Source organism: Asterias amurensis, chromosome 6 (assembly GCF_032118995.1).
Source record: "Asterias amurensis chromosome 6, ASM3211899v1".
Classification (NCBI taxonomy): Eukaryota; Metazoa; Echinodermata; class Asteroidea; order Forcipulatida; family Asteriidae; genus Asterias; species Asterias amurensis.
In genome coordinates, this window is record NC_092653.1 from 11,601,001 (window position 1) to 11,627,003 (window position 26,003).

General features: G+C 39.0%; 1 protein-coding gene and 2 long non-coding RNA genes across 31 annotated transcripts in view; all 3 read right to left on the reverse strand.

Moving 5' to 3' along the window:
• LOC139938390 (uncharacterized) overlaps window positions 1-26,003 on the reverse strand; it is a 205,872-nt gene that overhangs the window by 122,014 nt on the left and 57,855 nt on the right. For 14 of the 29 annotated variants that reach the window (XR_011786140.1, XR_011786149.1, XR_011786145.1 and 11 more), the window contains exon 1: window positions 1,502-1,611. The exons of 13 other annotated variants lie outside the window; for them this stretch is intronic. The gene's annotated coding sequence lies outside the window, so the exon portion shown is untranslated. Of the gene's footprint in view, window positions 1-1,501; window positions 1,612-26,003 lie in introns of those variants that run through there. 2 more of the 29 variants (XM_071933875.1, XM_071933887.1) reach the window with 2 other exon arrangements.
• LOC139938563 (uncharacterized) lies at window positions 2,171-4,641 on the reverse strand. Its single transcript, XR_011786171.1, has 3 exons — window positions 4,519-4,641; window positions 3,687-3,772; window positions 2,171-3,314 (listed from the first exon to the last, which is right to left on the reverse strand). It is a non-coding gene; the product is annotated as an uncharacterized lncRNA (long non-coding RNA).
• Window positions 16,049-17,120, reverse strand: LOC139938859 (uncharacterized). The gene is made up of 3 exons (XR_011786218.1): window positions 16,982-17,120; window positions 16,381-16,713; window positions 16,049-16,168 (listed from the first exon to the last, which is right to left on the reverse strand). It is a non-coding gene; the product is annotated as an uncharacterized lncRNA (long non-coding RNA).

The window sequence follows — 26,003 nt, forward strand, 5'->3', positions numbered from 1 at the left end:
AATTTCCCAGGTTCTATTTTGAACCTGTCGCTTCGCCATTTTGTGACTTCCCGATGTTCATTGCTGTTGGACTAAACCATTCTGTAAAAGGGGTGTTATAAGGCAGCGCGGCAGTGCGTGTGCGATGTCCGTTTACTATGCCCGCTGTTCACTCACTTAAAGCACTGCCGCACTGCAGCACCCCTTGTAACACCCCTTTTACAGAATGGTTTAGTCAAACTCGGCTGCGGCTCGGTCGGCAGGTCGTCAATTCAATTGGCTGGTACCTGCGATTGGGTTCAGCGCTTGGGGTCAGCGCATGGTAACCAGCGAAAGGTTCAAAAATAGAACCTGGGAAATTTGTGACTGTTTCGCTCCCGGAATCTGGTAAGTTTTTGTCCTTTTTTTCAAAGTATTTTCTCAATTGTGTTTTTGAATGTTATTCATTAGACATTGAGGATTAAGTTCGTGTTCATAGAATTTGAGTCATTATTTTTTAAAGTGGTAAAAATTGAGCAAATCTGTTGACTAAAATATTTCGCCGTTTTTCGATTGAAGTGACTCGTAACCCTCCGGCGGGTACCGGTCAACTCGGTCCCAAGCCAACTCGGTCCCAGTCAACTCGGTCCCAAGTCAACTCGGTCCCAAGTCAACTCGGTCCCAAGTCAACTCGGTCCCAAGTCAACTCGGTCCCAAGTCAACTCGTCCCAAGTCAACTCGGAGGGGAGGGCGGGGAGGAGGGACCGCAATTAACCCAAGATTATTATTTGTATCTTGTAAAATGCGCTTTAGTCTATTATGATTTTTATTTAATTAGTATTTTTTGGATATTATTTGTTATTCTTATAAGTAAACTTGAAAGTTTTCTTTATAATTTAACCAAACATAAAATTATTTCCTTTCCAATTTCTTTAGTGTTTAATAATTATTATGTAGTTCGTACTGATTTTAGATTAATTAATTTTAAATGTAAGTTACTTGAAAAGAAATCAAAGAGGATTCAATTATTAATGTTTGTCAATTAATTAATTGTTTAGAGCTATGATACAGAAAACAATACTCTGGTTGAAATAAAAGCAAAGAGACATTTGAATACATTTTTTTGGGCCAACACAATCGGTAATATTTCAAAAGTGAAAAGACATTAGTATTTTTTTTCAATTCAAAGAAAACATACAATTACTTCCCGTCAACCATACGGACCGAGTTGACTTGGGACCGAGTTGACTTGGGACCGAGTTGACTTGGGACCGAGTTGACTTGGACCGAGTTGACTTGGGACCGAGTTGACTCATAAGCCCTCCGGCTACGCCGTCGGCAGGAGGGTTACGTTATCGCAACCAAAAGATAACGTGTTTTTTCCGTGGTGGAAAAGTTTCCGTATGGCGCCACCACTTTTTCATTCGAAATGAAATAATATAGTATCTAATTTACCTCAATGAGATATCCCTTTTTGTAAAAATGAGTGAAAAAGTGGTGGCGCCATACGGAAAGTTATCCAAATCAACTCTATAAAACTTACCTAACAAATAACAATAACATATCTGAAGTTATTAGCCCCAAACACTGTATTTTCAGCTCAACTCATTTCCGTTACCCTACGTCTACTGGGACGCGCCATCTTGTTCTGACTTGAAACCTAAATTTGAAGAGCGCCCTCTATTGAAACTAAATAAGTCAGTCAAGAATAGTATTTGAATTCTTCCCGTCAAGCTAACGTTTAAATCACCAGGGCGCTCTAATTGATGAGAAAAAATTGCAAATTGTGTTGGGAAATGGGACATTTTGTCTTACAACTCAAAAACCTGACCTTGCATTTCCTTCGTATGGCAAACTAACAAACGATATTTAACTTTTGTCTGTGGAAATTTCAGTTTGTAAACATAATAACGTGCCCTGAACGTCGCTACGACGTTATTTGAATGTTGGGAGAACGTTTTTATTTAACGTTGTACGGACGGATAAGTGTGGAGTTTTGTCAACGTCTAGATAACGTCGCGTCATGACGTAATATAATAACGTTGTGAAAACGTTAAATCTTCACGTTTTGATAAAGTTATTTCTGAACGTGATTGTGACGTATTTATATAACGTCATCAACAGGAAAAACCCAACGTTATAAAAACGTTATTAAATGCTTTAAATAAATGTAAATTTATCACAACAAATCAAGACACATGCATACCAAAAGTGCTTTTGGCTCTCTTAACATCTTTAATTGCATACAAATCATTTCATAGAAAAGACAGCAAAACTTTAAAGCATGGTTAAATATAACTCAAAATGCGTTGTATAATAAAAATGGCAAAGATGGAGATTTACAGTTAAATGGTCTGTATACGTTTGGCAATGACTCTACAAATTCAAGGCAATAAAAAACAACTGTATTGTCAGAAGTTCAGCAGCTGTAGGTAGTGTAATGCATTTTGAGAAACGTTTAACTTCGAAGTTCTCCGGTTATAGAAAAAACAGATCACTTTTTATTCCCCAAAATTTAGATCTAAGAAATATTCTTCCTGTGTGGAAATAATCGCCCCGTTTTTTCCCGGTGAAATCTCCAAAACACAAACATCTTTTGAAGTGAAATATTCACAGAGGGTTAGTTTTATTGTATTTATCTACATGTACATATTATATTATATACACATACAGTAAGTTACATACCATTGTTACTGAAACTCACTGCTTGTTCAAATCTAGTTGTAGATACATCGTACCATAAAACTAACCTGTGAAAATTCATGTGGGAAGAATATATAGTCTGCAATTTGAACACCCAATCTGAGAAGCGTTTCTGGCAGAAACACTCATCAGCTTCAAAATGTTTTTCCAAAACCACATTACTTCAAAGTGAACTGTTTCTCAAAATGTTTTTTACCAGGTAATTTTATTGCCAAATGTATAAACAACCCTTTGAAAACAAACGTTTTTAAAGTTAACTTTAAACACAGTTCCAATTGTCTTCAGATTTCAAAAGTAAAAATACAGTGCCATTTTAATGAATACCCAAACAAATTGTTTTTGTTTTTTTTTACATTTGGATGGAGCAAAATCCAGTGTGAATGGCAAAGTTGTTGAGGAGGAATGTTGAATTTAGAACTTTTTTGAACATATTGAATAATGTTAAATACTGTTCTTGTTTAAATTTCTTCATTTAGTGCATCTACGTTTTTAAATCAGTAACAAAAGCTCAGCTTTGAGATAAAATGTTAAAAAGGGTTTGGGGAAAAAAGGATAGCAGGCAGCAAGTGGTACACGGCAAAATTGTCGATGGATTAGTCAGAATCACCAAGGGTCACCACATCCGAAAAGGTAGGTATTCCTCAACAAGGTTCCTAAATGTAAAAGAAAATGTGAAACAAAGAGAAAATTGAGTCATTTTGACCTTTCCCACAAAATGTGTACTTGTATTTCCTTTATCAATGTACACATGTATATCGGTTCATCCATGTCGGGTCAACAAGAACGAGTTTGACATTGTTATTTTCTAATGTATACATCGTGAAACATAACTGTCCATATGTACCTGCACAATATCAAAATGTCTATGGACTGAAAACATGTTCCATTAATCTTTGTATAGGATAGTGAATACCTTTTGTCTTCAAGCTATCTAGTTTTTTTTTACAATATAATAGGCGTTGCCAACATTTCCATTGAGAGTATTTCACAAACAAAGCTACATCATGCACATGTAATTCACTCACCTGTACTTGGGCCCAACTTTTGTTGTGGGGAAATTTTTAGGTGTCAAGAAGATGAGATGGCCTCCTCTAACTTTTTCAGCAAGCTCCTAAAAGTAAAATAAAAACATTTTTAAGAAAAACATAAAGTAATTGGGGTGGTCATTCGAAATGGTAAAACTAAGCATTTTCATTCCTTCTACCCAGTACCCACATATTGTTTGTCTCAGCTAACAAAATTAACTGTAATTGATCAACAAACCTTTTTTTAAATGCTGCCGTTTCATTAAAAAAAGGTAAATCAATCAACATTAAAAAAGCATCAATCATGCTTCACTATTCCATATATGCTTTCTGAAAAAAAAAATGTTGGTTCCTTTCAGTTACCCCTTAATTACTCCTTCAACAATATTAATTATATATATAAATTGATGAAATACTTTTCCTTTTACCGTAGCTGATTTGTGGAAAGCACAATAATAGTAACACACACAAATTGGTGCCCACATAAGTAAGCATAATAATATATTAAATTAAACATCATGGCGTCGAAAAGCAGTCAATTTTCCTCAAAAATATGTGGTTCACAATTATTCTACTCTGGGACAAAGGATACAGAGTAAACTGGTGTCAAAGAGCACGGAGGAAGACCAAACACGAAGATTGGTTGGCCGTATTCTAGCTACCTCGGCCATTGTATGTGTAAAAATGTCTCATTGTATTGTTGTCTGGAGATGTACACACGACGTACATGAATGATGACATATACAGACAATCGTGATAACCAAAGAAAATACTTGTTTTTTTACGGAAAACACAACAAGATAAAGTGAGTTTTTGTATGTAGAATACTTACCATTGTCGAGAAGATGACAACTTAACAACCGATGTAAATTTGGTCGGCGTAACGTACAGGCTAGGAGAAGAATTCGACGGTTGAACGGCGGAAGTCCAGCATAACATTTGAACAATCCCCCACAATCCTCCGCGCGGATTGTAGCCTCGTACTTTATATGAGAATTTACTTTTTTAATAATTGTATGAAGTTTTTTATTATTAATCTTTTTGTTCTTTACTAACACCTATATGAGTGTCTTTATTTTTTTTTATTTATAAAATATTACCATAAAATAATATTATAATAAAAAAATATTATTTTTTATTGAAAACGTTTTGTAGAGGATCTCTGCATGACCGCGGTCATCTGCCTCGTGGTACAACGTTGATACAACGTTATATCTGTACGTTGCCCACGTGCCCCGAGGATACACGTCGTGCGACACATGCCAGTGAACTGTCAAAACACTGTTCGGTAACTTTGTTAAAACAAGTTTCCACAACGTCCCATTATCAGACGATGAAAACTACGTCGTTGCAAAGTTAGTTGTACGTTGCCAAATAACCTGACGAAGGTACAACATTCAAGCAACGTTGCCAAACAAAGCTAAAGTGACTTTATTAAAACGTTGTGAAAACACAAAGCCACAACTCTCAGATAACGTTTTGCACAGAACATTCACATAACGTTTGTATATGACGTTTAAAAAACGTTAGACAAAAGTTGTATCTAAGTTATGGAGTAACGTGACGAAACCAAAACCTTCTGACAACGTTGCATAACAATATTCACAGGACGTTTTTATACGATGTTAAAACATAACGTTTTTATAACGTTGTATTTATGTCATTGTGTAACAAGACCAAACTGCAACCTTTTGGCAACGTTGTAGGTTAGTTGTGTTTTAGTTGGGAAGCAACATTACCAAAATACAACTTCACAGTAACGTTACGATGACGTTACGTGTTTGCAGAGCTCTGTCATTTTGTTTGATTGAAACACAATCTTCTCAGAAGTTGTGTGGAGAACGCTGTCAAAACCCAACATTGTGTGGCTCGCCGCAATCTCAAAACTTCGCTCGTCCCCAGCGCCTTGCTTTAACCAAAGGCGCTGGGATGGGCAAACGCGTCATGCAACGCTCATTGGTTTAATAATGCGCAGGCCCATCATGCATCACACTAACACACCGCAACATATTTCTATACACTAAATACGTGACGTACTTCCTGAACAAGAACCTGTTCAAGCGATTAGCCCATCCCAGCGGTCCTGGATAGACCATGGAGGAAGAAATTCTTCCTCCATGGATAGACTGGCCGCTGGGGCCGAGCGAATCTCAAAACACGCTAACTCCCAATAATCCGCAGTGCAAAGTCTTCGTTCAACATGCAACAAAGGGGGTGAAACACCAGCTAAATGGCTATGTAAAGCTTTATGCTATTGGTCCATATTCACCCCTGTCTATTTGCCGATGGAACTTGAAACAGTGCTTATGATTCGTCAGTAGTTAGTTGTGCACAAAAACATTGCTACGGATAGTGCGACAGACGGTTCCGACAGACAATGAACGACGTAAATCGACGCTTAACTACACGTAAGTTTTGACTCCCTTTTCTCTTGAATGTTCACACAATAAAGGTGCAACTATAAAGATAATGCACTGTAGCTCAATCTGTGTCAAAAAAGTTTTGATTTGTTGAAGAGAACATGAGAAAATAGCCGTTTAAAAACCGCATAAATTGTTGATAGCCCGCCACGATTTGCTGTAGGTTCGCGTGGGTCGCTGGACCAGTTCATTCTTTCAAAATAATATTTTGTTATTGTAAAATGATAAAAAAACCTTGCTCTAAGGTTATACAAATATTTTTAAACTCTCATTCAACTAAAACTTTCATCTGATTCTCATGAGGTTTGATCAATTTGTTGTTAATAAATGTTCAAGTGATAGGCTAGCCCACCTTGTTGAGCTGTAATGGCTCCGCTTTTAACATCGGTCTCATCACTGTCACCATTACAGCCCACCTTCGATACATGTCTTAAACGCTAAGTTTTCAAAGACGCAAAATGCGAGGTAGTTTGATTGCAAATTTCTCCCATTTAAAAAAATCCTATACTACTCCAACATACCTCATTTTATTCCTTACATCTGTGGAATTACTATAACACATAACAGGGGTTACTAAATGATGACATTCGAATCATGTGAATTGCTGTGGCATGGTGAAATTACATGTCATTACGGCTTGACACTTTTGTGCACTGTAGAGTTGATCTCATGATTTTATTTCCCTTATCTCAAAAAAGAATAACAAAAGTTACGTGTATTACGGAGTAAATCAAAAAATTTCTTTACGTAAGAGTAAACATCAATTTATAAGCAAACAGAGTACGGGGCCGTTTTGGTAAGCAACAGCTTGTAAGAAAAAACACTGCATGAGACGAGACAGACAAGAAAACAATTGACAAACATTTAGAAATAAAGCCTTATATTTGGTCGTTATTATACAAAATTGTTCTTCATGAGCAGTGACATGTATTGCCTGCCAGGAAATAGACTGGAATGTATAAGGCCTAATTTCATTATGCCGGTAAGCATAAAAAACTTGCTTTAAGCACAGAAAAGTATAGCTTAGCCGATAAGAGAAACTGGCTATACCCATGTACACGTACCCCATGTACCAAAAAAATGAATGTAAGAAGCATCACCGCGGTTATTATCTCAGATTGTGTGTCTAAAGGAATTATTCTTCTTATTTTGACCAAGTTCTTTCCATTTGGACCGTATTCACTCTGGGATATGTAGGCTATAAAACTTTATAAGTGCGGTAAAGGAGTACAGCAGTTGGTAGGCCCTACAATGATATCGTTCACTTACTGGTTCAAACGCTTGACCCCCCAAAATGGAATACTATTCTTAAAAGAGGCGTTATCGTAAACCCTTTCTACATTGTATTCCGTCAGGGAAAATTCTTCCTATGTTGACTGTTTCATTGTATACAAAGTGACGTTTTAAGTTCTAGAATAAGAGTTGATAACCAACGATGTTCTTCAAAACAAACGCTACTACTTTGTAACTATCTCTTTAATAAAACTGTCACCGTGCCAAGTTTCAAAATCCAGGGAAACCAACTCGGATTTTGCCCGAGTTTTTTAGGCGAACAAAATTAATCATAATTCACCCAGGCACATTTTCCTTTGACAAAAAAACAATGCAGAGTGTTTTACAGGGCAGGGTATTTTATTATTTTAAAATGATCATTCTACATCACACAGTTGTTTCTTGTTTCACATGATCAATGTCTTTATTTCATAAATGCGTAATGTTAACCTGGCAAATAAATTGAAATTTTTAAATCTTACTGTACACCTAAAGGGCAGAAAACAAAATCGTCAGAGTAAAGTGCTTGGTAATCATGATATTAATGATCACTACTATCACTGACATACAGAAACTGGAAATAATTCAGGCTGGAAGAAAAATGTATACCAATTTGTAAACAGGGAGTTAAGTTAATACACAGTTGAGTTATGATTATTCATAGAGTTCATTAACTGCAAAGAAAGCTTGTAAATGGACTTTTATGAAAACACACAAAACTTTAAAACTTGTCCATTAATGGAATGGATGAACAGTACATGAACTTGGTTCATGAACTGCTGTGATGAACATGTCACGAACTGTTTGGTGCATGGACTGATCATGAACATTCTTAAAAGTTCATCAAGTCATACGAGATAATGAAGCTGACGCGCAGAGTTTCTTTGCAAAATCGTGATCAGAATAGGCGCTTTTGAGACCCTTTGAGAAGACCCTTTGAGAATTCATGAGAAAATCTGAGTGTTCAATAGCGCGTCAGTAAACCGCTCCGCTTGGTGGGAAATATTTGAACAACACTTGAAACGAAGGAGGATTATCTTGAGATGTTTTTCTAAATGAAGGGTTGTCAAATTTGTTTGAACTTATGCACATTTTAAAGAAAAACCCTCGCAAAGTGTGTTATGAATATAACTCCTCTTTGATGAACCCTTCACCGTTGCCGTGACCCTGACTATTTCCCATTACGTTAGAGATTTTAATGTACATTTTTAGTATCTTGAAGAATTTTGCTGTGTTAGGTTTTTAAATTTTTACTGCGGGAACCGGGAAACACATTTTTTTCGGTGTCAAAAACAGGGGCAAAATGTTACAATTTCATAATTTTTTTTATGGAATTGATTATGACGTCAGGGTTACATGACACACGCGCGTTCTATTCCAGCAGCGCTAGGCGGGCGCTTTGTTTTGTTTCTTTTGCGTGTCGACGAACGGGCTACACTAAACAGCATAATCTTCCCCAAAATGAGTTTCCTTAAAAACGGAGACGGCACACGCCGCACACGGATCTGACTATTTCCGGTAACATCATACAAAATAAACAAGTGATTTGCAAAAAAGAACAAACAACCTTTCCACACATTTGTTCAAATCTACATAACAAAAATAGACATATTCTGAGGCTTAAATTTTAGTACAAAAACTTAATTTTTTTTAAATAAAAAAACCTCTCGAAATATTTTTTTAAATTAATAAACAATTAGCTTGATCGAAAATGTAAACCTTTATGATTCATAAAACTGATTCATTTATTTAATCAAACTTGAGGTTTAGATATCATTGAATTTTTAAAAAGGACACCCACAGCTCATTATGTATTCAAAACACGTTTTGATGCGCGCGTACCATGAATATGGAGCTGGGGTCGATTGACACTTTTCTGGAAACATGCTCATTACATTCTCGCATGCGCACAACTTTGTTCCCAGGGGTGATCGATCTCACTGCGCCATTTTTTCCCAGCATGCCTTGCTCGATCATAACCCCACTGGAATTGGCCAATTTAAATGTGCTATATGCTAGCACATTTAAATGAGCCATTATTGAGGGTACGTATTCATTATTCAATCTTTTCTACGCGCACACGCATGTCTTAAATCTTAAAGAATTTGTTTGTTTTTGTTTTGAAAAAACGTGTTCGTGTCATAAAAACGCGGGCGTGATCAACACGCAAATATCTTAAAACTACGCGCGCACGCACTTGACATCTAATGCATAACAAATTTCCTGAGCCAATGAGTGTTTTTTCCCAGTACATCACTACCAGGGGTTAGTGACGAGGTATTGATAAGGCGGGCTTCCCATGGTAGCGAGGCTGAGTTGTGCACTATACAGACATTCAATCGCGTCTGCGTCACGCACCCGTTACCCGTGTATAAAACAGCCCGATTGATGTTCCTACATTTTTTGCCAACCAAAATGTTAGTGCGCACGCGCTATGTGCAATTTACATTTCATGAAAAGGGTATGGTTTGATGCATAGAGCTTTAAACATGTATGTTCATAGCTCTAATGTTTGATGACAATTAGTTAACAACAGGGTGGACCACGTGAAGGTTGTCATCTCCCATCCCACAAATAACAGTTTAAAGAGATCGTTTAAAATTTACATCGTTAATGAGTACTCAAACCCCCTAAATAAACACCATAGAAAATGTAATGGCCTTGTAATTAAAAAAATTTGTTTGGTGCATAGAGCTATGTTTATATAGCTCTATTGTTTGATGACAATTAGTTAACAACAGGGTGGACCACGTGAAAGTTGTCATCTCCCACCCCACAATTAACAGTTAAAAGAGATCTTAATACATCGTTAATAAGTACTCAAACACCCTAAATTAACACTTCAACCAATGTCAACCTTGATGAGTACTCAAACTCTCTAAATAAACACCAAAGAAAATGTCATGACATTGTCATTACAAAATTGGTTTGGTGCATAGAGCTATGTAAACATGTTTATAAAGCTCTATTGTTTGATGACAATTAGTTAACAACAGGGTGGACCACGTGAAGGTTGTCATCTCCCACCCCACAATTAACAGTTAAAAGAGATCATAATACATCGTTAATGAGTACTCAAACACTCTAAATAAACATTGCAACCAATGTCAACCTAACAGCGCCAGCCACCAACCCGGTCATTACCTCGCAGTGAAGACCGGGTCCTCGCACTGTTATTCCTTAATAAAACCCTAGAAAATGGCATGACCTTTGTAATTACAAAACCTCGATAATGAGTACTCGAAACCGTAAATAAACACCATAAACAATGTTATAACCTTGTAATCAAATAACGTCGTTAAGAGTACTCAAAAACTGGAATGATAACCCTTAATAAATACCGTGGACAATGTCTAGACCTTTGTAATAATAAACCTGGTTAATGAGTACTCAAACACAGACAAGGTCATGACCTTTAACATTACAAACTTTAAAAAGAGTTACTGAACCCTAAGTGTGTCACAATATTTACATGTCTTCAAATAGTAACCAGTAAAAAATATGGTGGCCACCATGTGAGGGTACCTCAGAACAGATACCATGTAAACGATTTAGAATAATAAATAAATGAATTACAGAGTGACACAAAATAAAAGTTACAATTTATAATTAATTCCATATTACAATACAAAAAATCGTTACATAAATCACCACTTATATACAGTCCCTAACATACTTGTTTAACGTCGTTAAGAGTACTGGACTGATTATTCGTATAAATACCATGGACAATGTCTAGACCTTTGCAATTAAAAACCTGGTTATTGAGTACTCAAACACACACAAGGTCATGACCTTTGACATAACAAACTTTTAAAAGAGTTCTAAACCCTAAGTGTGTCACAATATTTACATGTCTTCATATAGTTACCAGTAAAAAACATGGTAGCCACCATGTGAGGGTACTCCAGAACAGATACCATGTAAACAATTAGAATAATTAGTAATTGAATTACAGAGTGACACAAAATAAAAGTTACAATTTATAATTAATTCATTATTACAATACAAAACTTCATTACATAAATCACCACTTATATACAGTCCTTAACACACTTGTTTAACGTCGTTAAGAGTACTGGACTGATTATTCGTATAAATACCATGGACAATGTCTAGACCTTTGCAATTAAAAACCTGGTTAATGAGTACTCAAACACACACAAGGTCATGACCTTTGACATAACAAACTTTAAAAAGAGTTCTAAACCCTAAGTGTGTCACAATATTTACATGTCTTCATATAGTTACCAGTATAAAAACATGGTAGCCACCATGTGAGGGTACCCCAGAACAGATACCATGTAAACAATTAGAATAATTAATAATTGAATTACAGAGTGACACAAAATAAAAGTTACAATTTATAATTAATTCATTATTACAATACAAAACTTCATTACATAAATCACCACTTATATACAGTCCTTAACACACTTGTTTAACGTCGTTAAGAGTACTCGAAAACTGGACTGATTATCCATATAAATACCATGGACCATGTCTAGACCTTTGTAATTATAAACCTGGTTAATGAGTACTCAAACACACACAAGGTCATGACCTTTGACATTACAAACTTTAAAAAGAGTTACTAAACCCCAATTGTGTCACAATATTGACATGTCTTCATAAAGTAACCAGTAAAAAACATGGTGATGGCCACCATGTGAGGGTACCCAAGAACAGAAACCATGTAAACAATTAAAATAATAACTAATTGAATTACAGAGTGACACAAAATAAAAGTTACAATTTATAATTATTCATTAATACAATACAAAACTTCATTACATAAATCACCACTTATATACAGTCCTTAACACACTTGTTTAACGTCGTTACGAGTACTCGAAAACTGAACTGATCACCCTTAATAAATACCATGGACAATGTCTAGACCTTTGTAATTATAAACCTGGTTATGAGTACTCAAACACACATCCACAAGGTCATGACCTTTGATATTACAAACTTTAACAAGAGTTACTAAAGCCCAAGTGTGTCACAATATTTACATGTCTTCATAAAGTAACCAGTAAAAAAACATGGTGGCCACCATGTAAGGGTACACCAGAACAGATATTATGTAAACAATAAGAATAATAACTAATTGAATTACAGAGTGACACAAAATAAAAGTTACAATTATATTTAATTCATTATTACAATACAAAACTTCATTACATAAATCACCACTTAAGTACAGTCCTTAACACACTTGTTTAACGTCGTTAAGAGTACTCAAAAACTGGACTGATTACCCTTTATAAACACCATGGACAATGTCTAGACCTTTGTAATAATAAACTTGGTTAATGAGTACTCAAACACACTCAAGGTCATGACCTTTGACATAACCAACTTTAAAAAGAGTTCTCAACCCCAAGTGTGTCACAATATTTACATGTCTTCATATAGTTACCAGTAAAAAACATGGTAGCCACCATGTGAGGGTACCCCAGAACAGATACCATGTAAACAATTAGAATAATACATAATTGAGTTACAGAGTGACACAAAGTAAAAGTTACAATTTATAATTAATTATTATTACAATACAAGACTTCATTACATAAATCACCACTCATATACAGTCCTTAACACACTTGTTTAACGTCGTTAAGAGTACTCAAAAACTGAACTGATTATCCATATAAATATAATGGACCATGTCTATACCTTTGTAATTATAAACCTGGTTAATGAGTACTCGATCACACATAAGGTCTAGACCTTTGACATTACAAACTTAAAAAAGAGTAACTAAACCCCAATTGTGTCACAATATTTACATGTCTTCATAAAGTAACCAGTAAAAAACATGGTGGCCACCATGTGAGGGTACCTCAAAACAGATACCATGTAAACAATTAAAATAATAAATAATTGAATTACAGAGTGACACAAAATAAAAGTTATAATTAATTCATTATTACAATACAAAACTTCCTTACATAAATCACCACTTATATACAGTCCTTAACACACTTGTTTAACGTCGTTACGAGTACTCGAAAACTGAACTGATTATCCCTTAATAAATACCATGGACAATGTCTAGACCTTTGTAATTATAAACCTGGTTATGAGTACTCAAACACACATCCACAAGGTCATGACCTTTGATATTACAAACTTTAACAAGAGTTACTAAACCCCAAGTGTGTCACAATATTTACATGTCTTCATAAAGTAACCAGTAAAAAAACATGGTGGCCACCATGTGAGGGTACCCCAGAACAGATACCATGTAAACAATTAGAATAATAACTAATTGAATTACAGAGTGACACAAAATAAAAGTTACAATTATATTTAATTCATTATTACAATACAAAACTTCATTACATAAATCACCACTTAAGTACAGTCCTTAACACACTTGTTTAACGTCGTTAAGAGTACTCAAAAACTGGACTGATTACCCTTTATAAACACCATGGACAATGTCTAGACCTTTGTAATAATAAACTTGGTTAATGAGTACTCAAACACACTCAAGGTCATGACCTTTGACATAACCAACTTTAAAAAGAGTTCTCAACCCCAAGTGTGTCACAATATTTACATGTCTTCATATAGTTACCAGTAAAAAACATGGTAGCCACCATGTGAGGGTACCCCAGAACAGATACCATGTAAACAATTAGAATAATACATAATTGAGTTACAGAGTGACACAAAGTAAAAGTTACAATTTATAATTAATTATTATTACAATACAAGACTTCATTACATAAATCACCACTCATATACAGTCCTTAACACACTTGTTTAACGTCGTTAAGAGTACTCAAAAACTGAACTGATTATCCATATAAATATAATGGACCATGTCTATACCTTTGTAATTATAAACCTGGTTAATGAGTACTCGATCACACATAAGGTCTAGACCTTTGACATTACAAACTTAAAAAAGAGTAACTAAACCCCAATTGTGTCACAATATTTACATGTCTTCATAAAGTAACCAGTAAAAAACATGGTGGCCACCATGTGAGGGTACCTCAAAACAGATACCATGTAAACAATTAAAATAATAAATAATTGAATTACAGAGTGACACAAAATAAAAGTTATAATTAATTCATTATTACAATACAAAACTTCCTTACATAAATCACCACTTATATACAGTCCTTAACACACTTGTTTAACGTCGTTACGAGTACTCGAAAACTGAACTGATTACCCTTAATAAATACCATGGACAATGTCTAGACCTTTGTAATTATAAACCTGGTTATGAGTACTCAAACACACATCCACAAGGTCATGACCTTTGATATTACAAACTTTAACAAGAGTTACTAAACCCCAAGTGTGTCACAATATTTACATGTCTTCATAAAGTAACCAGTAAAAAAACATGGTGGCCACCATGTGAGGGTACCCCAGAACAGATACCATGTAAACAATTAGAATAATAACTAATTGAATTACAGAGTGACACAAAATAAAAGTTACAATTTATATTTAATTCATTATTACAATACAAAACTTCATTACATAAATCACCACATATATACAGTCCTTAACACACTTGTTTACTTTTTATTGGTAATGAGTTTACTTTTACAAATAACCTTATGTTGTCTTGACTTTGCACTGAGCAAACATGTTTGTGTAAGTGGCAAAATGTCTATCTATCTAGATAATGTCGCTACATACTGCAGAAGGAAGGCCTCTTCATCACCATTCCAACTGGATCGTTCTTGCGCTTGTCGCATCCACGCCAACTTGGTCTGCCTCTCCGTCTTGTTTGTGTTCTTGGGGTTCATTCTGTTGACAATGTTCATCTGTTGTCATGACGCCTTAGATGAGGTGGTGAAGCAAGAGTTTAATTGGTGTTGCATAAGATGGCACAGCATCTTCACGTGTCCAACTCGAAGATGTTCGACCGTGTTAATCCTGTATTAAATATGATCAAAAAAGAAAGAAAAAACAGTTAGATTGAGATTTGAGATTTAAAGGTCAAAGATGTGTGTATACTATATCAATACATGTAATTGCTTTTTATTAAGTATGCATATCCCTCACTCAGTGACCCTCCTGGCGCACGCTTTAACATACAGTTTTTAGGCAAGGTCAACGATCATCGCTCCTTCAAATATGCTTCTCCAAGACTATGGAACTCTCTTCCCAACAATATCATAGACTGTGCCATGCTACGAACATTTCAATCTAAACTTAAAACCCATCTTTTCAATCATATAAGCCCTTTGAGACTTTATTTTGTAATTTGCGCTATATAAGAACTGTTTATTATTATTATTATTAAGGTATATGGGAACTATGTTTGAATTATGAAACCTAAGAAATGTCTATTTTCTGCACTTGAATGGATTTCTACACTTTCATCTCAAGCTTCGCTAAAACAGATCATACCTTCAAATTCCACTTAGGACCCTGGTGAGTAGCCATGATGTATCTCTTTGTACTGTGACGTCACATCTTCATGGTCTTTGTTGACACGCAGTCGTCACAATCATCTTCCAGAAAATTACAATGTACTCGCATCAGTACAAACAATATCAAGACTTGGATCATCAGGGCCAAATTTCATAGAGCTGCGTAAGAACAAAAAGGATCCGAGCAAATGAAATGCACTGTGAAACGAAGTTTCGAGATTAAAGAGATCATTCTCTAGCTAACTACCTATGTTTGGTGCACTTCAATGACAACTGGGATGTTGTCCGCATAGGCAGGCATCCTCTCGGACGTTTTCATGTTGGCACTTGTTATCAGAAGATCAGAAGGTATCCCAAGCAGATCTGCAGACTCCTGAAATATATGTCAATTAAGTCATTTCAGTATAATTATTTTCACCAAATACTTTTTACTGTAGAATAATTATAGTTCATGTAAGCAAGGTTGTATTTGGCACATGTACTACAATGTTATTTTTTTCACATCACTAATCCAGAAGAGGAAAACAGTTATGCTCCAGTCAAAATCACAAAGTTTGCCATCAATCAAACTAAAAATAAACTTACCTTGTCTTGTCATTTTCCTCACAGCGTACAAAGGTCCCAATGATTACGTCATGGCCGGCATGTGCAGTTTCCATTGGACTCCCATGGGCAGATGGTTAAACATTTAACCAGTTCACCGTCGCCATAAAAAATAAATGACAATTACAAACTATTAGAAAAATGCACTTCGCCAGCAAGAGTTTAGAGATAAAGAGATCATTCTCTAGCTATCTACCTATGTTTGGTGCACTTAAATGACAACTGGGATGCTGTCCGAATAGTCAGGCACTGTTGCATCATGGCTTTTGGTCATAGGCAGGTAGTACACCACATCCCCAGCAGAACTGCAGACTCCTGAAATATATGCCAATCAAGTCATTACAAAATCATTATTCTCAGTAAACACTTCTCACCATAGAATAATATTCATGCCGCGAGGTTTAAAATTGGAAAACTGGTGATTTGCAAAGCTAAATTTTAGCACGAAGCCCCTTTTAAATCTAGACATAATCTTGATTTCAGGATAAATCTCAACAACTTACGGTCCCTCATTACTTCCCAAGCTATCAATACGTTCCCTCATTACTTCCCAAGCTATCAATCCACCTTAAAATAAACTTACCTTTTCCTGTAGTTTTCCTCAAAGATACACAGCTCCCATTGATGTCTTCATGGCTGCTGGAATGGCATGTGCAGTTTCCATTGGTCTCCCATAGGCAGATGGCTCACCGTCGCCGTAAAAAAAATTAAAGAAAAAATATAGACAATGAGAAAAATGCATCTGGAAATAGAGTTTTGAGTATAAAGAGATCATTCTGTAGCTCTTCTACCTAGGTTTGTTGCGCTTCAGTCCCATCTGGGATATGTATTGTTTGAAGCTTTGCATGGTGTGGAGAAATAAGAATTTGTTAGTTGTAGATGATTTGATACAAAGAGCTCTAGGATGAGATTGTATTTTAGAAATATATTACACCCATGGGAGGCATTATGATGATGATCAAGGTGACTGTATCGTAAATGTATATGTTCCCAAAAGTAAAAATGATACAACTCACAGATTTGATATCCGGTGATTTAAACCAAAGCAATAAGAACAATGCCGTACCGCCAGTGCCTGCAGAGTGCTAAGTATTATGGGACATTTGTTCGTATTTCATTATTTTTCACCGACTTATCTAAGACCGGCTTATTGCAACAGGCTTAATGACTGACTAAGCTAAGACAGTCTAAGGCAGATATCCGCCCTATGTGTAAACCTCTTAACGGTGAGTATTGGCTCTGGAAAGACCCGGTTTGGTCTCGACGTTTCAAACAGTATATTCTGCTCGTCTTCAGGAGAATGCTGGACTACAGGCGATGGTCAAGCTTTAGAAGTGCTGGATGGATGAGCATTTGGGCGGGATGGATCAAAGCTGTTCTTGGCCGGTAATGCGTGTGAGTTGATTGCTGGCTGGATGTGTGTGCATTGTAGTGTGACATTCTTGTGATGAGCTGCTGCTGTAAGGGTTGGCTTGAGGATGTGTGACCAGATGTCGTTAATGAAGAAACCGGTGTCTTCTGGAACTGTATGGTGTGCTTGTAAATCGATGGCCTCCCTGACTCTGCATTGGTGCCAGGACTGTACATGAGCTATGAGTTTGGCTTGACTCCACTTGATGATGCTGTCGTGTTCGTGTGAATATTTGATGATGGCTGAATTGTTGAGGTGTTCCAGTGTGCCATGTGCTTTGTGTTCCTTGATTCTTGTTGAGATATTGCGCCCTGGTTCCATGATGTATACTTTACAGCAATCACAGGGAATGTGGTAAACGCTGGCTTTGTCTTGAGTGTCTTGCTTGTCCCTGTGTGTGTGGAGTGATGCTTAAATCTTGTTTGATGCTGTGTGGAAGGTCTTGACTTGAGCTTGAATGAAGATACGTTGAAGCTTGTGAGAAGATAGGCCAATGTTTGGGAGGGAGATTGCAGCCTTGAACTCTGGTAGTTCATCTGGTGTGAGACTTGGCTTGGGCTCGCTGAGGTTGAAAGTTTTGTAGCCATTAAGTTGACGTGATGTCTTGATGTGTTGTAGTTTCTGCTTCAAGCTGCCCTTGTCACAGGTGTCCAAGGTCCAACGGACCAAGGTGTTGGAGACAGCAGCAAGAAGCAAGGATGGTGGAATAATGAGTTGTGAACGTATCTGTCGGTGTGCGTTGGCTTGCGATGTACCGTGTGGGCTAGAGTGCCATCAGCTTGTCTTGATACTTCGACACCTAGGAAGGAGATAGCATTGTTTTGTTCTTGTTCCATGTTGAATCGGATACGTAGATATTGACTGTTCAGTTGATGGAAGAATTTTTGGAGTGCTGTCTTGCCGTTGGGCCAAAACCACAAAGGTGTCGTAAATGTAGCAGAACCTGAGGTTGGGGCGAAGATTGGCGTTCTTGATACTGTCAAGTTAAAACTCCTCCATGTACAAATCCATCAGGACTGGAAATAGAGGAGATCCCATGGTGGCCCCAGAGGTTTGTTCGTAGAATGTGTCTCGCCACCTGAATCTAAAAGCGGAGAAGCAGGTGATAAGGAGGTCAGGGACTTGTTCTGGAGTGAGTCTTGTGCGTTCTGTCAGTGTAGGTTAGGCTTGAAGGCATTGTTCGGCGATGTTGCATTCTTCTTCAGTTGGTATGTTGGCGAATAGTGACATGATGTCAAAACTGCCAAGGATCTCAGTTGGACGGAGATGTATGTGTTTGATAATGTCGACGAACTTGCTTGAGTTGTTAATGTTATGTTCAGTGAGGCCAACTAGTGGATGGAGGGTCTTGGTGAGGTGTCTTGCAGTATTGTAGGTGGGTGACCCCGGGACGCCACGATGGGACAGAGAGGAACATCTGGCTTGTGGCTCTTGGGTTGGCCAAAGAAACGTGATCAGGCAGATGCGGATGGCTTGAGGTGACAGTACATGGTGTTGTCTATGACCTGCGCTTGATAGAGAGTGCAGAATTTGGCAGTGGGGGTGTGTTCGATGACTGAACAGGAGTTACTTGGCAGGCGTCAATAGGTATCAGTTGACAGGATGTCGGTTACCTTGTGGTCAGAATCTGTTGTGCACATGAACACAGTGGCATTACCAATGTTCGTTGACATGATGTGGATAGACTTGTCTTTGTGCCGGGCTCGGATAGCGGTGTGTTCTTGCTTGCTTGTGTTGGGTCTTGGTAACTGGGTGTTTGAAGAGTTTGCAGAATCTGGATGCGGACATGGTTGACGAATGTCTTGTCTAGATGTTTGAGTGCAGGTTCGGTAGACTGAATAATATCTTTGACTGGAATCGTGCAATGTGTGGGCGCCTGCACACCTCGCATGATTTAAGTCAAAGACATCAATCAGTCCACTGAACCTGCACTCAAACATCTGGAGAAAACAGTCGCCAACCAAGTCCGCATCCAAATTCTGCAAAGAGTTCAAACGCCAAGTTACCAAGACCCTACACAAGCAGGCGAGAAAATGCCGATATCTGAGCCCTGCACAAAGACAAGTCCATCCACATCATGTCAGCGGACAAGGGTAATGCCACTATGGTCATGTCTACAACAGATTATGACCACCAAGTAAATGAAATCCTGTCAACTAATACCTACCAACGCCTGCCAAGGAACCCCAGCCCAGTCATTGAACGCACCATCACCACCAAACTCTGTACTCTCTATCAAGCGCAAGTCATAGACAACACCAAGTACCATCACCTCAAGCCATCCGCATTCACCTGCCCACGTTTCTTCTGCCAACCCAAGATCCACAAGCCAGATGGTCCTCTTCGCCCCATCGTGGCATCCCAGGGTTCACCTTCTTACAACATTGCAACATACCTCACCAAGAACCTCCATCGACTAATTGGCCTCACTGAACATCACATCAACAACTCAAGCAAGTTAGTCGACATCAGCAAGCATATACATCTCCGTCCAACTGATATCCTTGTCAGTTTTGATGTCGTGTCACTGTTCACCAACATACCAATCGAAGAAGCATGCAACATCGCCAAACAAAGCCTTCAAGCCGAACCTACACTGACAGACCGCACAAGCCTCACTCCAGAACAAGTCCACGACCTCCTCATCACCAGCGTCTACGCTTCCAGCTTCAGGTGGTGAGACAAATTCTATGAACAAACCTCTGGGGCCGCCATGAGATATCCTCTATCCCCGGTCCTGGCAGATTTGTTCACGGAGGAGTTTGAACTTGACAGCATCGAGAAGGTCGATCTTTGCCCTAACCTCTGGCTCCGCTACATTAACGACACCTTTGTGGTTAGGCCCTACGACAAGACAGCACTCCAAGAGTTCTTCCATCACCTGAACAGTCAACATCCACACATCCAATCCACCATGGAACAAGAACAAAACAACACTATCTCCGTCCTAGATGTCCAAGTAACAAGACAAGCTGATGGCACTTTAGCCCAAACGGTACACGCAAGCCAACACACCCCGATAGATACCTTCACAACTCATCATTCCATCATCCTCGCTTCAAGTCTGCTGTCTGCAACACCTTGGTTTGCTGGGCCTTTAACACCTGTGACAAAGGCAGCTTGAAGCAGGAACTACACAACATCAAGACTTCACTTCAACTTAACGACTACAAGACATTCAATCTTAGCCAGCCCAAGCCAAGTCTCACAACAGATGAACGACCAGAGTTCAAGTCTGCAATCACCCTCCCATATATCGGCCACACTTCTCACAAGTTTCAAAGTATCTTCAGTCAAGCTCAAGTCACGATCTTCCACACAGCACCAAACAAGATTCAAGCATCACTCCACACACACAAGGACAAGCGAGACACTCAAGACAAGCAGGCGTTTACCGCATTCCCTGTGATGCGGTAAAGTGTACTTCGCGGAAACCTGGCGCAGCATCTCAACAAGAATCAAGGAAACAAAGCACATGGCAGACTGGGACACATCGACAAATCAGCCAGCATCAAACATTCACAAGAACACGACCACATCATCAATTGGAATCAAGCCAAACTCATAGCATGAGCTGTGAGTTTGGCTTGATTCCACTTGATGATGCTGTCGTGTTCGTGTGAATATTTGATGATGGCTGAATTGTTGAGGTGTTCCAGTGTGCCATGTGCTTTGTGTTCCTTGATTCTTGTTGAGATATTGCGCCCTGGTTCCATGATGTATACTTTACAGCAATCACAGGGAATGTGGTAAACGCTGGCTTTGTCTTGAGTGTCTTGCTTGTCCTTGTGTGTGTGGAGTGATGCTTAAATCTTGTTTGATGCTGTGTGGAAGGTCTTGACTTGAGCTTGAATGAAGATACGTTGAAGCTTGTGAGAAGATAGGCCAATGTTTGGGAGGGAGATTGCAGCCTTGAACTCTGGTAGTTCATCTGGTGTGAGACTTGGCTCGGGCTCGCTGAGGTTGAAAGTTTTGTAGCCATTAAGTTGACGTGATGTCTTGATGTGTTGTAGTTTCTGCTTCAAGCTGCCCTTGTCACAGGTGTCCAAGGTCCAACGGACCAAGGTGTTGGAGACAGCAGACTTGAAGCAAGGATGGTGGAATAATGAGTTGTGAACATATCTGTCGGTGTGCGTTGGCTTGCGATGTACCGTGTGGGCTAGAGTGCCATCAGCTTGTCTTGATACTTCGACACCTAGGAAGGAGATAGCATTGTTTTGTTCTTGTTCCATGTTGAATCGGATACGTAGATATTGACTGTTCAGTTGATGGAAGAATTTTTGGAGTGCTGTCTTGCCGTTGGGCCAAAACCACAAAGGTGTCGTCAATGTAGCGAAACCTGAGGTTGGGGCGAAGATCGGCGTTCTTGATACTGTCAAGTTAAAACTCCTCCATGAACAAATCCATCAGGACTGGAAATAGAGGAGATCCCATGGTGGCCCCAGAGGTTTGTTCGTAGAATGTGTCTCGCCACCTGAATCTAAAAGCGGAGAAGCAGGTGATAAGTAGGTCGTGGACTTGTTCTGGAGTGAGTCTTGTGCGTTCTGTCAGTGTAGGTTAGGCTTGAAGGCATTGTTCGGCGATGTTGCATTCTTCTTCAGTTGGTATGTTGGTGAACAGTGACATGATGTCAAAACTGACAAGGATCTCAGTTGGACGGAGATGTATGTATTTGATAATGTCGACGAACTTGCTTGAGTTGTTAATATTATGTTCAGTGAGGCCAACTAGTGGATGGAGGGTCTTGGTGAGGTGTCTTGCAGTATTGTAGGTGGGTGACCCCGGGACGCCACGATGGGACGTAGAGGAACATCTGGCTTGTGGCTCTTGGGTTGGCCAAAGAAACATGATCAGGCGGATGCGGATGGCTTGAGGTGACGGTACATGGTGTTGTCTATGACCTGCGCTTGATAGAGAGTGCAGAATTGGGCAGTGGGGGTGCGTTCGATGACTGAACAGGAGTTACTTGGCAGGCGTCAATAGGTATCAGTTGACAGGATGTCGGTTACCTTGTGATCAGAATCTGTTGTGCACATGAACACAGTGGCATTACCAATGTTCGTTGACATGATGTGGATAGACTTATCTTTGTGCAGGGCTCGGATAGCGGTGTGTTCTTGCTTGCTTGTGTTGGGTCTTGGTAACTTGGTGTTTGAAGAGTTTGCAGAATCTGGATGCGGACATGGTTGACGAATGTCTTGTCTAGATGTTTGAGTGCAGGTTCGGTAGACTGAATAATATCTTTGACTGGAATCGTGCAATGTGTGGGCGCCTGCACACCTTGCATGATTTAAGTCAAAGACATCAATCAGTCCACTGAACCTGCACTCAAACATTTGGACAAGACAGTCGCCAACCAAGTCCGCATCCAAATTCTGCAAAGACTTTAAACACCAGGTTACCAAGACCCTAAACAAGCAGGCGAGAAAATGCCGATATCTGAGCCCTGCACAAAGACAAGTCCATCCACATCATGTCAGCGGACAAAGGTAATGCCACTATGGTCATGTCTACAAAGGATTGTGACCACCAAGTAAATGAAATCCTGTCAACTAATACCTACCAACGCCTGCCAAGGAACCCCAGCCCAGTCATTGACGCACCATCACCACCAAACTCTGTACTCTCTATCAAGCGCAAGTCATAGACAACACCACGTACCATCACCTCAAGCCATCCGCATTCACCTGCCCACATTTCTTCTGCCAACCCAAGATCCACAAGCAAGTAGTCCTCTTCGCCCCATCGTGGCATCCCAGGGTTCACCTTCTTACAACATTGCAACACGCCTCACCAAGAACCTCCATCGACTAGTTGGCCTCACTGAACATCACATCACCACCTCAAGCAAGTTAGTCGACATCATCAAGCACATACATCTCCGTCCAACTGATATCCTTGTCAGTTTTGATGTCATGTCACTGTTCACCAACATACCAATCGAAGAAGCATGCAACATCGCCAAACAACGCCTTTAAGCCGAACGTACACTGACAGACCGCACAAACCTCACTCCAGAACAAGTCCACAACCTCCTCATCACCAGCGTCTACGCTTCCAGCTTCAGGTGGTGAGACAAATTCTATGAACAAACCTCTGGGGCCGCCATGAGATATCCTCTATCCCCGGTCCTGGCAGATTTGTTCATGGAGGAGTTTGAACTTGACAGCATCGAGAAGGTCGATCTTTGCCCTAACCTCTGGCTCTGCTACATTAACGACACCTTTGTGGTTAGGCCCTACGACAAGACAGCACTCCAAGAGTTCTTCCATCACCTGAACAGTCAACATCCACACATCCAATTCACCATGGAACAAGAACAAAACAACACTATCTCCATCCTAGATGTCCAAGTAACAAGACAAGCTGATGGCACTTTAGCCCAAACGGTACATTGCAAGCTAACACACCCCGATAGATACCTTCACAACTCATCATTCCATCATCCTCGCTTCATATCTGCTGTCTGCAACACCTTGGTTTGCTGGGCCTTCAACAACTGTGACAAAGGCAGCTTGAAGCAGGAACTACACCACATCAAGACTTCACTTCAACTTAACGACTACAAGACATTCAATCTTAGCCAGCCCAAGCCAAGTCTCACAACAGATGAACGACCAGAGTTCAAGTCTGCAATCACCCTCCCATATATCGGCCACACTTCTCACAAGTTTCAAAGTATCTTCAGTCAAGCTCAAGTCAAGATCTTCCACACAGCAACAAACAAGATTCAAGCATCATTCCACACACACAAGGACAAGCGAGACACTCAAGACAAAGCAGGCGTTTACCGCATTCCCTGTGATTGCGGTAAAGTGTACTTCGCGGAAACCTGGCGCAGCATCTCAACAAGAATCAAGGAAACAATGCACATGGCAGACTGGGACACCTCGACAAATTAGCCATCATCAAACATTCACAAGAACACGACCAAATCATCAATTGGAATCAAGCCAAACTCATAGCTCCTGTACAGTCCTGACACCAATGCAGAGTCAGGGAGGCCATCGAGATACAAGCACATCATAAAGTTTCACGAGACATAGGTTTCTTCGTTATGGACATCTGGTCACCCATCCTCAAGCCAACCCTCCCAGCAGCAGCTCATCTAAAGAATGTCACACTCCAATGCAATTCACATCCAGCCAGCAATCAACTCTCACGCATCACCGGCCAAGGACAGCTCTGATCCTTCCCTCCCAAATGCTCATCCATCCAGCGCAACTTAAGCTCCACCACCGGCGCCGCCTGCATTCCAGCATTCACATAAAGACGAGATTAAAGAGATAATTCTCTAGCTATGTACCTTTGTTTTGTGAGCTTCAGTCATCGACAGGTAGTACACCACATTCCCAGCAGAACTGCAGACTCCTGAAAATATGTCAATCAAGTCAAAATATCAAGTGTAAAACCTCCACCTTCAATTGGTCCATTATTACAAAGAGCATCCCAAAATTGCGTCCTTGAGTTTTTCGATGATAATTTGTTATGCTTTCTTTCTCTCAAATTTACTTCACAGTCGAACAATTGTCATGTTGTTTCCATTAAACCAACTTTCAAGAACTTTTTGAGAAGAAACCGACAGGACAGTTTGTGGACTAAAGGCTTAAAGACACTGGACACTACAGGTAATTGTCAAAGACCAGTCTTCACTCTTGGTGACGTATGTCAACATATGCATCAAGTAAAACTTTTGAAAATTTGAGCTCAATTGATCGTCAAAGCTGCAAGACAATAATGAAAGAAAGCACACCCACCCTTGTTACACAAACTTATGTGCTTTCAGATGCTTGATTTCGAAACCTAAAAATCAAATGCTGATAACAGTAACAGTAACAGTAACAGTGACAGTGACAGTGACAGTGACAGTGACAGTGACAGTGACAGTGACAGTGACAGTGACAGTGACAGTGACAGTGACAGTGACAGTGACAGTAACAGTAACAGTAACAGTAACAGTAACAGTAACAGTAACAGTAACAGTAACAGTAACAGTAACAGTAACAGTAACAGTAACAGTAACAGTAACAGTAACTGTAACAGTAACAGTAACAGTAACAGTAACAGTAACAGTAACAGTAACAGTAACAGTAACAGTAACAGTAACAGTAACAATAACAATAACAATAACAATAATAATAATAATAATAATAATAATAATAATTTGTTCATTTACATTGAGCCCATTCCATAA